The following is a 16,493-nucleotide window of genomic DNA, read 5'->3' on the forward strand; positions in this document are numbered from 1 at the left end:
CTCGATCGGTGGTGTGATAATTTACCGTTTGTCCGTGTTATATCTACGTACGTGGAAAGAGGAATGAAACGAGGGGAAGAAATGGTTTTGTAAATCGATTGCGATTCGCGTTGCAAATACCTCGTGTTCTTTTTCGTTCTCGTAAATTTGCAAAGTGTCACTTGTGATATTCGTAAGTCGCTTAATCGACTTGTGAAGAAAAAACAAGAAGATTATCGATAAAATTGTCGAAGATACAGCAGGTTAAAATTTTGCGATCAATTTATGCTGTATGATGAAAAGAAAATAAAAGGTTTTGCAGTTCATTGTTTATTTTCTTTAAATTAGTTGTTCCAGGCTTTCCTTTGTATTGTCATGTGTGACTTTTATTTTTGCAGACGGTTACGTTCCGCTGTTTTCTACATTAATTCACAGGCCTCGAGTTTCGCAAATTCTGGAATTCCTTAATTCGAAATTATTCCAACATATCGTAAAAGTCGCGATATTTCGACCTCGCGTTAGACGTCTAATTAATTTTCTAGCAAAAAAGAAAAAAATAAGAAAAAAAATGGAAATGGAAAAGGAAGTAAATACACACAACATTCATTCGTTACGAACATCTATTTACCGCTAAAAGATCCAAGTTTTCTTCTTATCGAAGAAGCAGTTCAAAACATTTAAGCAAACGTGCACGCAATGTAATTATCGAAGTTCCATTGAAAAAAGTCGTCATAATCGTGTTCTTTCACGGAAGTGATATTATCTCATCGTATATTACCTACGATAGTATAAACGCGATCTTGGATAACGATTAGCTGATGCTGCGACTAAAATGCCAACGTTCGTACTACTAATATTTCAACTTCGCCTGATCGAACGATCTTTTCGCATATGTATTGCTCTTTGATTCCATCCGATTCACCTATTCAGACTTACGTCTTCTTTCATGGAGAAAACAAACTGGAAATTCTACGACCGCTTGTCATCAGGTTCATGAACTTTAATCTCCAAACGTGAAACGAAAATGCTTAGGAATGCTATAAAAGCATTTATAAAAAGCTGCCATAAACGCTAGATAAGCTTTATCTTCTAACCATTTTACCATCTAATCATTCGTATAAACTTTGTCCCTTCGAATCTTATGTAAAGAAATCGAAATAGAACAACACTGGAAAAGAACCTGTGCGATACAGTTTTTACTTATGTCCGTGTAACCTAGAGATGTTCCATTACCGATGCTTATGCAAATTTATATTTTCACGAACGTATATCACCGGCCGATATGCCTACACATTAGAATATCTACTTATACTTAGTATAAATTGAGCGCCATTCGTCGCGTTTATTTCCTAGCTATTTTATTATAAATCGGCTGTATATTATCTTATAACGTAAAAATATTAAATAAAGTAAAATTCGTCGATGCTATCTACCGAATGTAACCGGTACGTTCCTAAAGAGATAATAGACTATAATAGGTAGGTTATTACGAGTATCTTACGTGTAGGATGTTTCTAGTAACTGGGAAGAGTATAATTCTGTTGCAAATAAAATCAAAAAACAACGAGAGAGGAAAATTTTACTGTTTAACACTCTATATCGTAATACTCTACAACTTTTCTCACAGATTCACCGATGCACGCAGTTGCGAGATTACAATCGCACTCTTATTTAAACACATCGTTTTTTATTGTATTTATTTTACTGTATTTTCCATACTCCTAAACATATAAACATGTTTACTTCTCTCGCCGATCCGCAGAAGAAAAAGAATAGCAAACACACGGTTTTTATGAATATACATCTGCGTAAGCCTTAATATTGATCGAAATGAAAATGTTGACTTTTCTGGTTACGTTACGTCCCGCACCTTGTGTTTTCCACGAACGTACCAAAGTCCACGGCCTTGCGATTGAGTAACACCAGAAACATTAGAGACGTGCATGTTACTTGCACGAGTTTCCCGTAATATACACGTCCTGGTGAAACATCTAGAAGCTAACGGTGCTGAAATCTGCTGTCGTGTCCGGAAGAAGTTGTCGCATGTTTAGACGTCGTTCATGAATTCCACGTAGAGAGAAGATCGGTTGATCACGAAGGACACGAGAAGTACGCCGACGAGAGACAGCTTGCTCCTCCGAGATCGCTTTTCGTCCTCGAGTATCGTTTGTCGTCTGCCAGACGACGGATTCTGAGATCTGGTTTATGGATAGTATCACGAACGCGATAACGTCTGTATCTTGTCTGCATCTCGTCTGCTTACTGGTTTCCGCGTTCTCTAAGGCCTGCAACTATAAGATGGAATTCTGTCAGACGCGCGTCAGCTCTCCTCACTTGCGTAATTACGAAGAATGCAAGTTTGACGATGCGAAAGCTAGCAGGGAAAGCCGAGATTTTTATTTGTTCGATCGAATGGATTTTTAACAGTTTTGTTGGTATAGCGTTGAATGGGTCGTTGGAAAAGTTTCTTCTTCTATTTTCAATCTTCCTATTAAATTACAGAAGCATAATCTATGCACGCAAGTACAAGAAATAAATGGAACGAGGTTTTGCTGGCAAATGCGTCGATATAAATCTTTTCTTGCATTTATGGGAAACCTCCAAAGCGTAAAAATTCGTAAGCGTAAAAATAATATTTAAATATGCGTGAAATATTCAATATAATATATGTATAGTACTAGTTGTAATATCCAAGTAGATAATATCACTTTCTATGAAACATCGCAATATTCGTAATCTACTTATAGAGGAATATTAAAAACGCATCCTGAAACGTGCATAGCAATGGTATTACAATGTTACGAAAAAATTGACATACGATCAGCATTTACCTACAAGCCGTGAAGAATAACGCGGTCGATCAAAAACTCGGCTGCTGATAAATAGAAAAATTCTCGAGGAATTTAGCATAGAACTTGAGATATGAGATAAATGCGATATCACACTGGCAACTATGCATATAAAGAAATAAGAAAAATTGAAAAGATCTCTGTAAATCGAATTCGCGCATATGTTCCAAATTGTATTGATATTTTTCTGGAAATTGCAATGTATCGGAAACGAAATTGGAAGGAGAAGAGAAATCGTTTGATATTCACGTTTCGGTGTGAATGTTCCTTTAATTAGCTTATTTCGCGTAAACGGCGCGAGTTTCTGCTCTATTACTCTATCAGCGAAATTTGTAGCTCGGTTCGTCAACCTTAATTGATCGGCCTTATTCGCGACACCTTATTAACTATGCGTACCGCAAACCACGGAGACACAATATATTTCCCGATATCATCGGAGACGGTGTCACGTTATTGAATTGCACGTTCGCTAATAATCGAACGTTAACTCGATTATCCGGCGTAACTGGCCCGCGACAGGTAGCAACGTAACTGAACCTGTTGTATCATTATATGATTATACAGGGCGGTACAAGATCTGATATAAACCGTAAAACATAGTAATTTGCATACTAAACGCTGTTCCTCTTATGCCAATATCATTCATGGCCGATTCGATAAATTATAAAAATTCGCAATTGGGTATAGAATTGTTGGATAATTCTGACAGATAACGTTGTTGCCCGTTGTTATTTTATTATTCGTCGCAATCGATGCCTGTCGGCTTAGGATGGCTTTCGACTTACAATGGACAAAATATAGTACTGTTATATTATAATATTATATATTACATTATAAGACTGGTTAGAACACTCGTTTTTTAGATATTGGGTTGGCAACTAAGTGATTGCGGATTTTGTCATTAGGTGGTACTGACAATACCCGCAATCATTTAGTTGCCAACCCAATACATAGCTAAAGAACAAGACCAACATCTTTAACGAAAGTGTGAAAATTTATAAGTTCGTGGTTTTGAGATGAAGAGATGATATCGCGTAAATCGTTAATCACCTTCTTTTAGAAACGTAGTATCATTTGTTTCGTTTTTTCGGATTCTATCGATCGTTCAGAGTCCCGTTAAAAAATCAGCATTGCTATTCTCACTGGTGACAGTGTGATAGGAAAATATTTGCGTTCTTTCTGATCACAAGCGGCAGATACTGTCAAATAGAAGAGAGATAAATGTTTCAAAGAAAGACCATTTACAAATTTCAGCCTCTTACAAACACTCGTCAAAAATCGGTATCTCCGTTCTTTCGATTACAAGTCACGAAGAGAGCTTCGTTTCTCTTTTCTAATTACAATCGGCGGATAATCGACAAACGCCATTTCATCGTTTAGCAAAAACAGCTGCCTTTTGTTTCACTTGCACGAGGCAATGGCCTGTATAAGAGAAATAGAAGAGGATAGAAAGGGAATATCGATATTAAATTGCACGAGCAGGCTGTGCGGTAAAAATCGAGCACAATTTTGCGAAATTGCATTGAAACCGAGCGCCAGGATTGCGAGCTGGTGCACGCCCTTGTTCCCGAAGGTAGGAAATTGCATCCATTAGCAAATTACTCTTACCTACTTTAGCTATGCTGCAGGTTGCTACACGTAAGGGCCTACGATACAAAAAAGGAGTATCGTTATCTATATTGGTCAAGGTAAAAATTAATTCGCCCGGAATTTTGTTCGAGTAAAAGCAGCTTGTGTATCGTACGTGATTATCGAACGATACGACGTGGTGTACGCGTCAAGATCGGTTTATCGTGGACGTTCGTTGAAATGTTCTTTCACAATCTCTCAATGTCCGGAGTTTGCTTCCGGTAAAAATTGTATAAACCCGTATCTGGCGTGAATTCGTTATCCGAGAATAAGATATTTATTTCGTAATCTTTTTAGATCTTTATTTCCCTGGAGAGAGATTTTTGTTTAAAAGGAAAGAAAAAAATAATAGATTAAGATAAAATTCAATGTACGGAGAAGAAAAATGTTATTTGAAAGGAAATTACTGAATGCTACTTGTTCAAAAACGATAGAATTGAGTGGCAGTTGTTCGTGTAGGAGTAACGTGGATTACCATTAGTTTTGCAATGAATATGCAAAAGACAGTGTTGCAAAATTTATGCAGTATAGAATATCGTTATTTTAATTCGTGGATATCGACGGTGAAAGAAAGAAAATTCAAAAATCATGGAACCATGGAAAATGTCGAGAGAACAAATAGGCCATTCAACAACATTCATCGCTTATCGATTGGCAAGCTATAAATCGAGTTTTGGTTGGCGGTGTTCATTTAACAACAGCCTATAAATCTTTGAATAATCGATATTATTTTAACAATAGTAACACGATAATATGAATATAATTTGTTAAATTAATGACAGATAAATCGTTAAACTGTTTTTCTTTTGAATCTTCATAAACTCTACCCCTCTCGAGCGAATCTCCTGTGACACATCGAGAGAGTTTTATCACTTTCGATGGTATAATTGGATCGCAGTCATATTAATCCGATGCAGGTCTCTGGTACTGAAATCTCTGGACGTATCAAACGACGTATCGTGAAATCGAAGGGAGCGTTTCTTGTCGCTAAATGTCAACGCTCACTGTATTGAATCAGTTAACTTTTGATATGCCAATAAAATTCAATAGCGTAATAAAGTTCAAATGTTCAATAGTATACTAAAATTTAATAGTGTTAGCGTTCGTTTGATGTATACACTTTTCCATTTTATATTTCCTTCGCATCGTAAGCTTCCAACTTTTCAAGTGGACGATGGAAATGGGATAGCAAGGACGCTATTGAATTTTGTAATGTTTACTCGATATCTGTAACGCGATCTCGACAAATCGTAGTTTCGAACAGGATTTCTTGCGTAATCCAACTAATAGGATTAGCGAAATTTTACGAGATTTCAGGATAGCAAACGAAATATTTTCATCCAACTCTGCCGCTTGAAGTGACATAAAATTGCGACAGCATGAAAGAGAAATCTGTGATATACGATTGGTCGTTTATTAGTTCGTTAATATTGTTAGTTTGCAAGTTACAATATGAAAGTGCTCCGTAATATGGATTTTAGAATTCTGTCAATTTTGAAACTTTGGAAAATCAATCCTATGAAGCAAACAATAATTATTGTTAACAGAATTTGACACTTAAATGCGCGTAATACCTGAAATTATTATGCATGCATATATGTATGTATGTATGTATGTATGTATGTATGTATATGTACATTTGTCATAATAGTCGAAGACTAAGTTGACATATTTTCGGTAATTAGCGTCGAAAGTGGACATGTGCATTCACGTTAAACCGTGAAACTCGTTAAGTAACGACCTTTGTGTTCGTTTTATGCAACCGATGGAATTCCCACAGAGATAGTAACGAATTAACGAGGAAAAATCGTGGCAGTAAATTGTTGTTTCTGTCGAGCAATCTCGCACTGCGATGATATCGAGAGTGTATATGGAGATCGTTAATCATATGTAACGTGGAGGTGATGGGACGCGCGTAATTACATGCAACAGAAGGAGATAATTGGTCGCTTGAAGTGGCATTAGTAGGTCAGATACGTTAAATCTGGAACTTTGTGCTCTGGTTTGTTTGTACAGACAAGAAATGAGTCATGAAAACGTTCGTATCGTCTGTATACCATTTCCAGCGGCTAATGACACCGACGTGAAACTTCAACTATTTGAGTTAACAGGGAGAGGCGACTTTTTGACGTTCAAACGCTTATATTTTTTTTATTACGATTGTACTATTTATAGCAAACGAAATAATATCAGCGAGAATAGCAAAAGATGATTGGCGGATTCTAACGATTCTATAAATTCTTTCCTTCGTGAAGTCGCATCAACTTTTTAATATTTCAACCGCGTTTAAACGCTACTTTTCCGATAGAAATGTTAAAAAGTGTTATAAGAATGAGGATAGCCTGTACTTTCATACTTTTGCAATCTTCGTGCCTATCTTAAATATTCAATGATCATAAATCACACGTCGATAAAGGAAAGATAATATTATAAAACAGATACTTTATATTTGCTAGTATTTTAACTTAAACAAGCCACGCCAGTGATTCTGCTTCCTCAAAGCAGGAATATTTACAATGCGTATCTGCTTGGCGAGTAGCGCAACGTAGCTGATATTTCTTCATCAGCATAGAGCAATTGACACATTCACACTCGTCAGAATATAAATTGCACTTATGCACATCGAAAAACACATTAAAAAAGAACAATTTTACAAAGAAAGAAATCGTCGTCCTTCGTTAATATTTTTTCCGTATTATTTCTAGTAACCTATGTTTCGCATAATAATTAATCGTTGCGCTTTATGTGTTTTACTTTGCATAGATAATCGACTAATAGAAAAACATACGAAAAAACAACTAAAAAATCTATTAATATTTTTTTCTATTGCATGTATTTCTAATAATAGTTAGTTAATCGCTACGCTTTATGCGTTTTACTTTGCGCAGATAAACCACCAATAACATATAACATATAAGAGACATATAAAATTCCTCGGTTATATAAACGCAACAGCGTGGCTGTTCTCTCGTGTGCAAGGTCGGTTCGAATGGAGAAGCTGCGATCCTTGGAATATATTCGTAGTTGCTCCAGAATCGCGTCGATTCTTTTTTTAGACCAGCCATAGATTGTCTCGACTACGTTTTGTCCAGCTTGGCCGGTATCTAGTATCTACAGTAAAAATTCTGATCGCACCAACTCTTCCTCTGCTACGGTTTTCCTCCAACCATTTTGTATTAATTCGACGTTAATCTGACAGTACGTATGCAACTGACTAAACAATGTCCAAAACGAAGACGTCGTTAATAGTTTCTTGGCCCCCGTCGACAGCTGTCCACACTTTGCCGCACTTGTGTCCTTCGCAGCGAACCACATGTGTGGATTTCGTATAAAGAACGCGACGACCGATATAAAACCGTAATCAGTTCTTGATTAACACGATCTCTCCAACTAATTACCGTATACGTTCCATGTATTATCGTTGCAGGTCAGTTTATCGTCAAGGCAAATTTTGCCAGGTTTCAAATCTTTCTGCGAAGAAACATTTCTTTCTTTTGGCCCTCGGGTTTACTTCCAAATACACTTACAGATTTTTACGCAGATTTATATTTTTACGGATACGAGATTAAAGAAGCGGAATTTATACGAAGATTCGTTTTATCTGTGAAACGTCGTAACTGGTATTCCACTTTGTGCGTCTTATACATCTTTCCGTATTGTATAGCTTTTGCATGTTGTTGCACAAATGATACAAATTTTCAGTTTACTTGGAAAATTTTTCTACGCGGTTTCTTCTAACGTTATCGAACCGACTCGGTTTGATTCACCGTGTAACATTTTCTTTAACCATCGTCTGTTTTGGTTTTACTCGCAGAAAAATTTGCGCCGATCATCGGCTGTGATTCGTATCGAAGATAGAAATCCGACAGATTGACTTTTCGTCTCATAATCTCTAGTTTGGTGAAGATTGAAAGGAACAGTTTCAACTATACCGTTCTTTAATCTGGAATTATTTCATCCTATGTTGTGATACGCACTTTATGTGTTACAGTCATGCGATACGTTGATACTACGAGTGATAGAAATTTCTTTTACGATACATCGACGGTGTATCCACCATGTTTTTATTGGTAAATCTTAGAGATAAATGTTATAGGACTGTGCGGTAGGTCTGAGCCGAAGCTATCAAACATTATCTATTCAACTTAAACATTTATATTTACTATTTATATCTTTTCTTATCGTATGTTATCGTGCTATACTACAAAGATTATTGGAAAGTGTCGTCGCTTCCTATAACAATTCCCTAGATTAACGAAACATCACTTTTTACATCTACGATACAAATTTAGCAACACTAGTTAAATATTACTATTGATCACTGAGTGTACTCGCATTTCTGTCAATTTAACCCCTTAACCTACAATTATGGGCATAGCCCGTAGTACGATGATCGGGCCAAACGTAAATATTACGGACATAGCCCGTAGTAGATGATCGGACCAAACGTAAATATTACGGACATAGCCCGTAGTACGTACTACACAAGTCGTGCGAATGGCTCGAAGGCTGCGCGAGCTTGTTTACGTTTTCGGCCCAAAATTCTCGAACGTAAATCGTAGATTAAGGGGTTAAATCCTCATGATCCGTGCTGATTATCATTATGTCGTATATTGCACATACGCAAGTTATAAGAGAAAAAATTAAAAAATATGATTCTATTAATCTATAAGAAAACTAATCTCGGCGAGTTTATTTTACAAGATGAAAATTTCTACAGTGAGGTGTGATGGTTTCGTCAGAAAAAAATTGCGATTTCAATTTCAACTTACATAATTATAAATATAAAAGGCAGTGCAATCGCGATAGCGTCTATCGTGTCTATCTGAGGTATGTTTATTCGAGGAATAAGCGCTAGGAAAGTTTACGCTGTTAACATCGTTGACGCGATAGCATCCTTCGGACGTTTGCGTATTCAAATCTCGGAAAAATCAGAAACATCGAAGATCGAACAACCGCGTTGAATTTATCGCTCGTCGAATATACGTTTATCGCGATTAATATGCAATTATAGAAAGTGGGATGGGTCTAGTAGTGAAATAATTCTACATATCCGATACGTATGCATTCACTGACGCACATGTTTGTACTTGAAAATGGATTGCATAAATAAGTGACGTTATCGTCCCGAAAGAAAATGTAAATCGAGCACATAATATTGTTTTTACGTAATTCGCGCATTCTATTAGTTCTTATTGTTATCGACATTCACGAACCGCGTAATCTTGTTTCTTTATGGAAGTTTCAAGATTTTGTTCTACCTGGTTGGCCTTTCATGTTAATCGCAGGAGAGCAATTTTCTCAACATTGACACATAATAGAACGTATAATATATACGCAATATGCGAAACGTTGGTATATTTTTACTGGCATATATCGTATGTACTATAATTTCGTCTCGAATTGTATTTTGAATGACGCAGCAATTTCGTGCGATTTTTCATTTGCTAGGTAAATCAACTTTAGAGAAAATGTATATTTTCTATATACATACTCGATTCCTCGAAACGTCGAACTGGTTAAAACGTGCGATTTATTCTTCTCGCGCACTTTCAACGAGATTTCGAATTATATAAACGATAGAAGCTCGCATCTCTCGACCATATTGCCGCAGGAAACAGGCGAAATTGATAAAAAACAGAAAACCTTCGAGATTATATCTCGAAGAACATAGAATCTTCGATAACTTTTGTTTTTTGCATTCGTCGAATAAGAAATTTGCCTTTTTCTTAATAAATAATACACAAGTGGGAACGTAATTAAATCGAAGGATACGACTTTTTTGTTCGCTGTACACGCGATGTTAATCGCGAGATCGATCAGCAAAGGCTATCGTGAAAGCTTGAGGTCTAAAAGCACACCAGGCAGTTTCGTGCATTTCGGTGCATATTTCCACGATCGCCAGTCACGCCGTTCTTTTTTCCAGCTTAAAAATACTTTGTTGCGAGTCGGGCGAGGGGAACCGAGATTTATACGGCGCTTGAATCACTTTGAAGAATATAATTACGATAATCTATCTGTTTCTTTATTTATTCCGCTGTTATGATAAAAAAAAAAAAGGGTGGACAAATAGATCCGAAGACAAAGACGAAAGATGTCGAATATTTTCAAACGTAATTTGTAATTGCTCGGTACGGAGAAACGCCTCTACGTTTCTGTCTCTACAAATTTTCTTTCCAAGAGCCCTTTTAGGGATATAGAATCCAGAAGGTTGCGTTATCGCCGAACAAACGATAGTTCCACTTCGAAATCGTGACTTCCGATAAGAATACAGTGTACTATAATTTTGCATAGCACGAACAACAAAACGAAATTAAGAATATTATTAGAATTTTTGCAATATTCTTACGTTACGAATATTCGTTCTCAAATTGTTTGACAGGTATACTTTAAGAGAATTATTATTATGTATCACAATTAGATTAGATTAACAACGATGATGTTCCACTTGTAATTATGATAATGATAACCAGATCCTCGTGAATTATTCGAAACGGTGACAAACGTACGAAAAACAACAAAGTCAAGGATGAAACGATACGTAAAAATCCGTGTATCTGGCATCGTCTCGTACATGCTGCTGCGTTCGCAGGAAAGTTTCTCGCATCGATTTCAGCGCATCTTCGAGCCACTCGTTGTTTCACGCGGACGTGGTCCGATTGACAATCATCGAGACACATAGACGCGGAAATTCGGCGAGAAAGGGCGGAAAAGAATGGTCGGAAGTCCGTATCCGTTCGTACGGAGAGATTATAATTCGTGTCACGCATTTTTAGTCTCCTCGGAGTATACAAGATGCGTACAACCATCCGCGACATGTTCGATGCTGACAAATTCGATCCCGCGTGTTTTTTCTTTTTCAAATAATGGAAATCGCGATACGTGGGATGTCTGCGCTTGTTTATTTTCTTTTATTTCGAAGATTTCGTGCTTAGAGTTATAAGGATTACGTTGGTTGAGATGTTAAAGTCTCGGTGTTGTGCATCGGCGCATGTGTTTTTATTATCACAAATTTTAGCCCCGAAAGTAACATTTACGTTTTAGTGATATCACGTGAGCCCGTGTCACTTGCACACGTGCAAAACGGCCTTTAAAAATACTTATCGGCCAGTTATGTTTTATCTCGACACATTTTATTGGCTATGTTTCCTTCTTTCGCGTGTGACTGCTCGATTAGATTCGATTCTCCTAGTTACTCTGTACAGCGTACTTTGTAACACTGTAAATATTACGTTGTATTAAATATTATATTATACTCGTTTATTGCGATTAACTTCTACTGGCTATTACATCGTATCGATATACTAATATTTGTTAGCACATTATAATATATCAATAAATCTAAATCGATAAAATATATGTATCTATAATAACGATAATTAATATACGCGTGGAAAATATATTTTCCGATGTCGTTGGAGAAATATAACGGAAGACGAGATTTATAATTGTCGACGATTCTATCGAAATCATAGAATACGAATACTAAATCGTAATTTGTATTTTGGCTGGCTATCGATTCACTTTAGAAAATGCATCGTGTAAATGTGACGCGCAACCACCGCACGAACCTTATTAATAATACGCTTTTCGTTATCTCGAGTAATAAGATTATAAGATCGTATAAATAAAAGTATAACAAACGCAGTAATTTTTGTTATCAAACCATCTTACCGTTTATTGCACGCTTCTGTTCCACCGCAAGGAACGTTGCAAGTATTCTAACTTTTTACAGCGCACAGCTTTGTTTCATTTTTATCTTCATCGATAAAAATAGGGGAAGTTAACGCGTATAAATAAATTCGTAAATATCGATAATCTTTTTCTTTTCGAAAGGAAACCTTTTTCGTTTCGAAAAAGCTTCGCTGCAAAGGAGTGTCGGAATTGTCAATGGTCGATTGCGTCAGAGGATTCTTGGAAAGGGTTAATACCGTAAAGTAATCCTGTTCCAGCTATTGGAACGAAATAAATTTCGACTTAGCAGATATCGATTTTACCAAAGGAAAAATTTAACTGACTGTTAAAAAAAAGTTAACTGTGACTGGAGGCCGACGTAAAAATTTATACATACGAAGATAGGATTAAAAACGTGGAATCAGACAGTAAAGTGAACGGTACGTGGGAGAAAATCATTATATCTATTTGGCATTATTACAGCGTTCGTCCGAAGCATTCAGAGGGATATCTGCTCGTTACTCGTAATACGAGGCCGGCTGATATAAGTACAGCAATTTTCAACGTGTTGCGGCTACCCAAAATAATACGGCCGTCTCCAAAACTCGACAAAGATTTTTTGGCTACAATTGGCACAAATTTAGCGTACAATTTAGTTGCTTGGCTCGTTAACAGTGAAAAAGAAGGAGGGATACTGTAAGTCGCTGGAAATTGAGGCAATTAGAGGGAGCAAGATATTTCCATCATTTTCTTTCGCTTTTTTCGTAGCGGTTCTTGAAATTAAATTTTTGTTTTTTTACACGGGAGAGAAAACGGAGGAATGATACCTCGTAATAAGGTCGACATAATGAAAAATATAATTATTTAAGTAGTATTTGTATCGAGTAGCTGCTAGAGGAGAGGAGTTGTTTAATACATAAGGATTTCTGAAATCATCTCGTCAATTTCTTTCTTACTGCCGAATAGACAGGATGAATTTAATTGCAAATACATATACGAAATGAAGATGAGAATTTCCGAAGGTATATCGTTCTCGTGCAAACAATTTTAACAAGATGATTTTATTTATACTCTTTTATGTGTGTTTAAGATTAGCGGCGATTAAGTCGATACTTTTATAATATTTCTTATCTTCGCTAAACTGAATCAACATAAAGCTTTATTAGATTATGCTACTATCGTTCCATCTTATGTAAACAAATAATCAATATCTATTTTAAATTACTAAATGTAAGAATTATCGAAGCTTATTATGAAATATATATATGAATTTTATTTTCACGCGGTATATCAAGTTTAGATAAAAATTGTTCGTCTTGACGAGTGAGACATTTTCCAAATTGTTATTATATAGATTGTTTATTACGTTGATATCGCTATCAGCGTACTTCTTATCAATTACTAACGCTATCAATTTATTACCAATTCATACGTTTCACAAGCCTTGGTTTTCCTAATTAAACGTAATTATACGTTTTGTATACCGCTGAAATCTGCTCAAAGAAAATTGGATCTTAACAATGGAACAAGGAAACAGAGGGACGTATCAAAGTGTACGAGATGCGCGGGCGAAAAAGACGCGAAAACTCTCGCGAAACGAGAAACGAACAGCGCGTATATACACAGACGAGTTCCTACTCTCATCGTCGGGTATTTTTAAAAAGTAAGAAGCTTCGCTGTTGTACGACACGTGTAAACTTCTGTTTCCATTCTCGAAATTGAATAATTCGTACGCTGACGGAATTGTTCGTAGTTTGAACAGTTCCTACCAACGTACACCGTGCACGATGCACACGTAACTCGCAATAAGGATATAGAGACCCGCAATTCAGTGAATTAACGCGTAATTTTAATGGAACAGGGACAGAACAAAAAGGGCCTGGAAGAGAGTTGTCGCGTGCAGCAGTGGATGTCCTGATGAAACTCGGTTGCACATGGTGGAAGGTGAGAGCGGTCAGACGGCGTTACTATGGTCTGGCTACGTACCGCCTGTTTCTACTTGTTTTTCACCGTACAGCGAGCTCTAGGTTAAAGCGATCTACACGCTGAAACGTGTTATCCGCTTGATTACAAGTTTGTAATTATTTCTGTGATCGTAGCTAGGTATATATATTCGATCATTGTTGATTTTATTATTACATCGAAACTAGTAGCGGCTTAGACATGATAACGATTTATCTATTTTGATAAATTTATGAGTCTGTTTTGTAAAATAGCGGATGTCCAAAGTGAGTCTCTTTTTTTTCTCGAAATTTTTGATTTCCATGAAACACCTAGTCATGTCAAATATTAATCGATAGACTATGTCAACCGATCTGAAACATTATGATACGTCGAGATCGTTGAACGAAAAGGAGAAGCAATTCCTTGAAAAGCAAACGATCAACTTCGATACGAGTTTATCAGTCTGATTTCGTAGCTCTCTCATAGTAATATAGAAATCCTTCCTTCGAGCAGAGGCTTATATTTTATAGAGGCTAAATTTTATTCAACGTCCAGGTCTTCTGTATATTCTTCCAGCAGAGAATTCATTTTATCGTCGACCGAACGGAGAACCATAGATTTTGCTAATTTTCACTGACAGGATTCTCTGTAGCATCGATCGAATCCTGTATTCATAAACATTTGGAGAGGTCCTTAAAGGACGAAACGCGGCCGAAATTATTCCGTGGTAGTTAATGACATCCATCCGTCGAAAGTTCGTAAAAGCGACGTGAAATTACGAGCAATTCACATCCATTACTTAGATACGGACCGCGTTAAATATAACAGCGAACTAGCAGTACGGTGAAGTATACGTTCACCCTTCGTCCCTAGCGTAAAACCAAGCCAGACAGAGGAGGGCTGGATGATGGGGAACGGGATGAGGCAGCATTGGAACGTGGCTTCCACGAGTACCAGCCAGATCTCCCTTTTGCTCCTTTCTCCCTTTCCCTGCCAGGATTTCGGGACTGGGAGAGGGAGAACGACGGCAACGTTGCGAAGGTCACCTTCCTCTACCACCCTCACGCACCCTAACGAAGGGTGGTCATGGTCGAACGTGGTTCATGCCAGACAGAGAACACTGCTACGAAGAGGAGGGTGACTGGGATAAAAAGGATGCGCGAAGGCGTGTCCCGCGGGTTTTTCATACACCTTCAGAAGTAGCTACGTGCGAATCCTCCAGGACGAAAAAATACCTCGTTTAAATAACGAGTTGAGATTAATAATTTCCTTTTTTTTAAATAGCACACGTAGCAGTTATAAAATATTCGAGTTTAAAGCGGTGGCTGTATAAATAGAAAAAATCGTTGTAAATCGAAATCGGCTTGTAATTACTCCGGGTAATATATAAAAATTTAGATGATTTGTTATATTTCGAATGATTAAAACGAACGAATGAAGAGAGAAGTGAAACTTGTCGTAATGCGGTTGGTTGAATTTGTACGTTCTTTCCTATATATATATAGGGTGTTGCAATTTTTATATGTAATTGTTGCTTATCCTTAAACAGATTAGACCGAAGCTTTGAGATGAAAATTTTTTTGTTATTTCAATGACATTAAAAAATATAAATTATATTGTATTATAAAATTATAAAATTATAAAATATCGAGCTATGTACGCTGGTGCAAAAAGTGTTCGTTTTAATATTTGTTTCAAAATTGGAAATTACAAAACGTGAACATATATCGTTCCACTTGATATTTTATGCAACGAAAAGAAGCGTTAATGTATCAATACGTGTCGTTTGTTACAATCTACCTCAAATATTGAAATTCTACTACAAATAAAGAGTATGTAAATGTAGTACGTTTGAATTCTTCTGCATGATTGTTCTTTATCGTTAGACTAGAAATTCGAGATATTTGAGATTGCCTATCACACGGTTATCAAGATCACAATGATAGATATAGTTATCTAAACGCGTCTCGCAATAATTGGTATGTTTTTTTTACCAGCGATTTATTTATTCTGGCCATACCTTGAGATAGTAAGTACATACACTACAGCGACCTTCTAGTTTCGCGTAAGCTGAACGACTCTTTTAAACTTTGATTAGTTCAAAAAGTAACAGCGCGTATATTTTCCGTACCGATAAATTACCATTAAGTCGATGAAATTTCCGGTGCTACAAATGGCACCGTTTCGTAGGTCAGTTTCAACGAAGCTCTCTCGTTCCTCTTTATACTCGGACACTACAGATGCGTTTGCAGAAAACTAAACAAATGTTCTAGAAAGAAATGAATAGACCTGACATTCGAAGCCAAAAACGAAATTCTAAATGCGTATCGTCGATCGCCCACAGGCCTTCACAATACTCGCTGAACGAACGAACCTGGCCCAAAAATAATATTCCACGAACCAACGAAATTCGCTCAA

The 16,493-nt window shown here is 36.7% G+C and overlaps 1 protein-coding gene and 1 long non-coding RNA gene across 6 annotated transcripts in view; one reads left to right on the plus strand and one right to left on the minus strand.

Annotated features, from left to right (window-relative positions):
• The window catches only part of LOC126914074 (hypoxia-inducible factor 1-alpha-like), a 92,864-nt gene that overhangs the window by 44,556 nt on the left and 31,815 nt on the right, over positions 1-16,493 (plus strand). For 2 of the 5 annotated variants that reach the window (XM_050717572.1, XM_050717580.1), the window contains exon 2: positions 13,993-14,075. The exons of the other annotated variants lie outside the window; for them this stretch is intronic. The gene's annotated coding sequence lies outside the window, so the exon portion shown is untranslated. The remainder of the gene's footprint in view (positions 1-13,992; positions 14,076-16,493) is intronic. 5 annotated transcript variants of the gene reach the window in all.
• Positions 1,542-16,308, minus strand: LOC126914330 (uncharacterized). Its single transcript, XR_007709633.1, has 2 exons — positions 16,218-16,308; positions 1,542-2,270 (listed from the first exon to the last, which is right to left on the minus strand). It is a non-coding gene; the product is annotated as an uncharacterized LOC126914330 (long non-coding RNA).

The sequence above is a fragment of the Bombus affinis genome, chromosome 1 (genome assembly GCF_024516045.1).
Source record: "Bombus affinis isolate iyBomAffi1 chromosome 1, iyBomAffi1.2, whole genome shotgun sequence".
NCBI classification, from domain to species: domain Eukaryota; kingdom Metazoa; phylum Arthropoda; class Insecta; order Hymenoptera; family Apidae; genus Bombus; species Bombus affinis.